This window comes from Mus caroli, unplaced genomic scaffold (assembly GCF_978045245.1).
Source record: "Mus caroli unplaced genomic scaffold, Mus_caroli_1 scaffold_17, whole genome shotgun sequence".
Taxonomy (NCBI): domain Eukaryota; kingdom Metazoa; phylum Chordata; class Mammalia; order Rodentia; family Muridae; genus Mus; species Mus caroli.
The window spans coordinates 54,756,626-54,762,625 of record NW_028227272.1 but is presented as its reverse complement, the minus strand read 5'-3'; the positions used below and the strand labels follow the sequence as shown (position 1 = coordinate 54,762,625).

The following is a 6,000-nucleotide window of genomic DNA, read 5'->3' as shown; positions in this document are numbered from 1 at the left end:
ACCTTTCCCTTCTGTGGTCTCTCTGCCTTTCTCTACTCTCCCTCATTCTTCTCCACTCCTGTCTATTTACTCCGCCGCCCTCCAAAGTCCCTGGCTCTCCCCACTCCTGAAAACTCGGGCTCTACCCTTTCTGCCCCTCCCCAGACAAGTGTCCAGCTCCACGGGGGCAGCCCGCCCGCCGCCCCCGCTCAATCCCTGCCCACCTACTGTGAGGAACAGCTCCGCCCACCTGTCCATAAAAGCCAAGTGCAAGTTACCCGCAGAGCACAGAGGATCAGAGCCCTTCCACGGTCCTCTCCGTGGGAGCCCGAGTCCCTGTCTCCCAGATCTTACGTGCTCAAGGTAAGATAACCCTTGTCAGGGCTGCTGACCTGCAGGGGGTTGCTGCCCGGAGTGAGTCCCTGCTGGTCAACGCTTTTTACTTAGAGTTGATTCATAAGGATGCTGTGATGAACAGTGAGCTTCTTAACTAGCAACTGGTTTGAAAACAAACTTCTGTTTGAACAGTAAAATAAAAATTCCTTTTTGGCAGAAACAACAGCATTTCTATTACAAAAATCTTTTCTCTTTTTAAGTCACACTGCCCCCCTCCCCGCGCGCCCCGTCTGTCTGACTGCTTCTGAGGTTAAATGTATCTGTTTGCGGTATTATGCTTGTGTTTTTTAATTGTAAATAGTTCACACATCAGTAAGGGCAGGGGAATCTGTCCCAGTGTCAAAAAATGCACTTTAAAGGAGCACAATTACTTCTCTAAAAATAGCACAGTCAAAAGGTCGGCTGCTGATTTTGTGATGTTTTCCAAACCCCCAAGACAACTTCTGTGAGTCCTTTAAGAAGTATCTTTCCAGGTTTAACTGCTTGGAAAAAATGATGTGAGCGAGTGCCCTTTGCCCGGGGACAGTAATCAGGTGACTGGAAGATAGGAAAGTACAAATCCCAGTTTACAAGCTGGGGCAGGATGAGCCACTGCTGGGCTACCTTTCCAGTACAGCCTAAAAGGAGACTTGTGTGGAAACTGAGAAAGTGTATAACTCTGTGATGCCTATACACACCTCAAACATGAAGTGTTTCAGTATGTTTCTCAGAAAGCATGCGGGGCAGATTACACAATTCTTCTGTGTACAGCTGACTGATGTATCGAGAGATCAGCCAGAAAGACTTCAGATGGAAGGTTTCCATTCTCACCGTCCCCTCTGCCCTCCTCAGACAAGTGCCTGGTTATTGACTGACTCTCCCCCAGAGCTCTCCAGTGGGGAAGAGACCTTGGATGTGTGTAGGGGTGGTTTGGGGAAGTGGTTGTGGCAGGTGGGTTGGGGATTGATCTGTTCTTCTTCTCCAGAGTGCTGTGCACCTGTGAGAGGAGAAACAAACCTGACAGCTACTTTGGAAAAAAAAAATAAAAGTCAGACTCTTGTGCCATCAAGTTTGCTACCATATTCTGTGGGTTTTGTGGGATGAAAGGTTCTCATGTGGGAGAAAAGCCCTCTTCAAATGTTCCATCTGGGCAACTGCAGAAGCTGCTCTTGGAGGAGACAAGCCCAGGCTGCCAGTCAAGAAACCAAAGCAGCGCTTTAGTCCTTAAGGTTCTTAAAGGGGAGAGAGCCGTTCACATCTTCATGCCTGTTGGTTGTGTGCTGTTTCAAATGGGAAATTTCACTGTAGGTCTAAAACTGAAATAAACCACACACTTAGACACGTGGCTTGGGCTTTTCCAAATTCTCTTTATCTTTTATATATCAAAAGGAATGTAAAAATATTAAACACTGTTGAGCATGAAAGGGCTAGCATAGAATTATTCAAGTTACTTATGAAGCATTCCCCCCATGTTGCAGTTTTCCCCCCAGTGGAAAAATACTGCAGGGAATGTGGTTTCCTTTCAGAAAATGATATAAAATTACTATTGGCCAATATAATATGTGACCTGTGCATCTTCAAATCCCCTTATCTCCATCCACAGTGCAGTCTGCTTGCTCTATAGCTAACCAGAGTCATGAGCCATGGAAGGTGCAGGTCTGAAACAAGGCCAACCCAAATGTTGGGTTCCTTCAAGTTAATTCCTCCTTTAAGGTAATACTTGAGTCCTGCACAGCCCCATCAGTGAGAAAAGACTCTAATTTCCTCCAAAACCCTCCTCTGTCAAAGTTATCAGCCCTAAGGGCCAAAAGCTTACATTATAGAACTCTGTTCAAGCTAAATTTGAGACTTATGATTGTTCTCTGAAGGTTTGCTTCTGCGCTCCCTGACTGTCTGAATGGAGCAGCTATGAACAGTTTAACAGTATGTGTGTCATGAGGTTCAACCCCCTTAACTAAGTGGGTGAGATCATCTCAGACTACTCATGATCTAACCTTCCCAGGGGGCATTACCAGTCAAAGGAGATTTTCCATAAGGTATGTACCAGGCACAATGGTACGTTCCTTCTTATGAGTTTAGAAAAAGTTAAGGTGTCATTTAGTTGTCCTAACATCACCCCTTCTGCACAGAATGTCAAAGGATAGCCCGAGTCTCCTCTTCCTGTGTGTGGCCATGTCCAGCGCATGCTATTGCAGCAGGCTGCTGCTATCTCCCTAAAAGAAAACAAGAGTGGGCGTCTCCTTGACCAGAGACACCCAAAGGATGCCCTACAGATTTTGAGGACCTGCTATACTTATTAAAAAAAAACACATTTTAGATTTCTATTTCTGTTTTTGAATTAGTAAAATATCTACACAGTAGGAAAGTATATGTATATTTTTATTTCAAAAGAAAAGGATAAAAGACATCTTTAAAGAAAATGAAATCAACCAGAATTGAGTGGAAAGGTGAGAAGACACGTAGACATCCATTAAGAGAATAGAACAATCTAGATCTGTTATCAAACATGACCCCTTGCTATCAGTGCTTACATAGAGCCATGGGGGATGAAGAAGAGAAAAAGTACCTGCTCTAGAGTTTCTGTTTGAATTTTCCTTTCTAGTCAATAAGAGCACTGTCACTGCTAATGTAAGAGTCGTCTCTACTGCCTTACTCATTGCATCTTCCTTCACTTACGGAAGACAGCAGCATAGTTCTGACACCCAAAATGGTTTCAGCTGTGCCCACTTCAAACTCACAGGCACTTGCCAGTTCTAGTCTTTAAAGCCGTGTTATACACACCAAACACCATATTTTTTCTATTCCACTGGTAGTATCTACAAAATGAATCCTAACTAACCTAAAGGGGACAGTGTTGTATAAGCGTTTTCAAGTTAGGGGTTATCAATGACGCCTCTTCTTTGGTCACTACCTTGGTATGGCAACTTAAAGAAGACTAAGACTTCCAGTCTCTGCTCCTCTAAGTATCTGTGGAGAAACCTACCTTACTATGTGCTTCCAAATCCATGCATATGGATTTAAGGAAAGTACAGACAGAGCTTGAGGCTGGAGAACGGTCTTACAAAGTGAACTGTAACTGTTGCATAAAAGTAGAGGAACGGAAGAGTTAAGGGGACAGTGAATGCTTTTGGAATTCAGAGAATCTTTCCCTCAGCATTGTGCAAAAAGACCTCTCACTATAGAAGGCATTCAGTTGGTGGGGGGGAAGGGGGGAGGGGGATGAGAGCCTGCTTGCCAGTTGTTACCAAATTCTAAGGATGTAATTTAACAATTGTTTTAAGATTTTCCAGTTGACTGCCGTTTATATCCCCCAGTTCTAAAGCAAAGCTTTACCGATTCCCTTCCATTTTTGGAGCGATGAGGAGGACTAAAGGGTGAGAAAGAGAGTTAACCACATTTCAGTACCAAGAGAGAAACCTCTGGTCAGCGACTCCAGCAGTGTGGCTTCAGTATGTGCTGTCTGGGGCTCTGTACAGACTTTTCCTTAAAGAGCTGAAAGGACTCTCTGGAATCTGGAATGTCTACAATCTGGAAGCTCTGTGTACTCCAATCCAGGAAGCCATTGACACTGCATCAGACCAAATGAAGTCAATAAAACAAAAACATCTCCCCCTACAAAACTAATCACTGCTACCGCCTAAGATAAGAACAAGTCCAAGTACTAATGTCTGGGTTGGCATGAGCATCATAGAAGCTACTAATGGTGCTCATGCGTAGGGATAGGATACACTTTACATGACTTTCAATGTTCAATATTTGTTTACTCACTTCTATTGTTCTTCCTGAAAAACAAAAAATCTGGTCTCTGCTCCTTGCAGCCTCTTTGGATCTGCAGCTGCAGTCACAGACCCTGGGTGCCGCTGGCATTGTTTCTTGAGTGAGAGGGATTCCCTCAACCACTACAGATGAATAATTGGGAGTAGCTTTCATTCTTGTGGTTTTTCTCATTGCTGCAAGTCTCTGCGTCTCTTCAGTACTTTTTAAAAACAGACTATGAATGCTGACTCCATCAAATCAGAAAGTTTTATCATTTTCTAAACTTTAGTCCTTGTGCATGGATAAAGTCATCAAGAAGTTCTTCTTGCCTCCAGTAAACTATCTGAGGCAAGTTTTCAGGGAACATTTATTTATCTAGTAAATTCAGACTTCTGGAGGGTTAGTAAGAACCTAGACAATGCAAGACATAATTTTTTGGAAGGGACTTTGGAGCTAATTTTAACTAATAGTTCATTTTAGAGATGGAAAAAAGTCAAAAAGGTAGATATCATTCACCAGGTCACCCAAATGGAGGGCAGATAGCCCAACTCCCTAGCCAGGACCTCATCTTTAGTAACTGATACTTCTGCCCACTCAACGAGAATAGGTGTCCCTAACTATGTTGAGGATCCCGTAGGAACTTAACGTCGGGCTCTCAGAAGGGTGGAAGTTTGGGATACAGTGTTGTCTTTACTGAAGAATGTGTCTAAGAGATATGAAATAAACCCAGTTAAGACTGAGCTTACTGATCATCAACATCACAGGGACCTTTGATGCCATTCTCCACGGCAGAATCTGAAATATTTAGCTGTTTGCTAAATCTGTGTTGAACAGAGGAGTGAATGAAGAGAGAAAAAACGTTATGCAGAGAGTATCCATTATTTCCAACTCCTATAAAAGACCTAGAAGTAGTCTTCGTAATATATAGGTACTCGAATCCAAAATGTATCAAGTTTAGGATTCCCTCCTACATTACGAAATGGAGAACTCACTTACCTTCATGGGTGGCTCGGCCATCCTCTTGCTGTAGAACTCGTTAATTTTTCCTACGTTTTCCTGAGCTCTAGAGCTGCATTTCTATAGCGTGTTTAAGATCCAGTTACAATATTTATATGGAAGAAGAAGAATAAGCAACCCTGTCCATCCTAAAGGCAATCAGTTGTCAGCTGATTTTGTGCTTCTCCAAGGCAAGGCAGAGAATTAGAGAAACCATGACTGGACCCTGCCTGAAGGGCACGGAGACAAAAGTGAGAAACCCAGGAACCAAGGACTTAGTGAGGGAATGGCACCGTCCCAAGGGATCACACTTCTGGCATGAGAAGAGGGGAAAACTCCAGAACAATTTGGAGTACTGGACAACTGCTTTGGATGTTCAGCCCCTCTAGGAGATGAACTGTCTATACTAGTGTTCTTTAGGCATAGCACCGTTTGAGGGCTAGTCATGCTGGTGAGAAGATTTACAAGCCTCATGGGCATTCAAACTCTTGTTTACCTTTGACTTCAACTGGGAAGAGAGCCTGGCTTGACCTCACTTTATACTTAACTCTGACCCAGATTAGTAAATTAATGGGAGTCAAGACATCAAAATTTTCCTTGCTGAGATAATACAGTTATTAGTAACCCATAAAATCACGCCACCAAACAACACTATGAAGGTAGAAAAGAACATTCGAGAATCATTTCCTAGAAACAATTCACACTGAAGAAGTGGACAGATGCTATCCTAGATCTTTATTCAGTTAACTCTGAGCATGTCTGGAAACTGTTTGCCTGTCTTTGAAACAGTAATTATTTTCAGAAACTGATTTATTGTATGTTAAAAATCTACACAGTCTAAGTTTAAACATTGTTAAAGCATTCTTTTAAAGTCCTTTTTTTTTTTTTTTTGAA

At 42.8% G+C, this 6,000-nt stretch overlaps 1 protein-coding gene across 1 annotated transcript in view; it reads left to right on the top strand.

Annotated features, from left to right (window-relative positions):
* The first annotated feature begins 266 nt into the window (after positions 1-266).
* Positions 267-6,000, top strand: part of Col8a1 (collagen type VIII alpha 1 chain) — a 134,878-nt gene continuing 129,144 nt past the window's right edge. The window contains exon 1 of the mRNA XM_021185178.3: positions 267-342. The gene's annotated coding sequence lies outside the window, so the exon portion shown is untranslated. The remainder of the gene's footprint in view (positions 343-6,000) is intronic.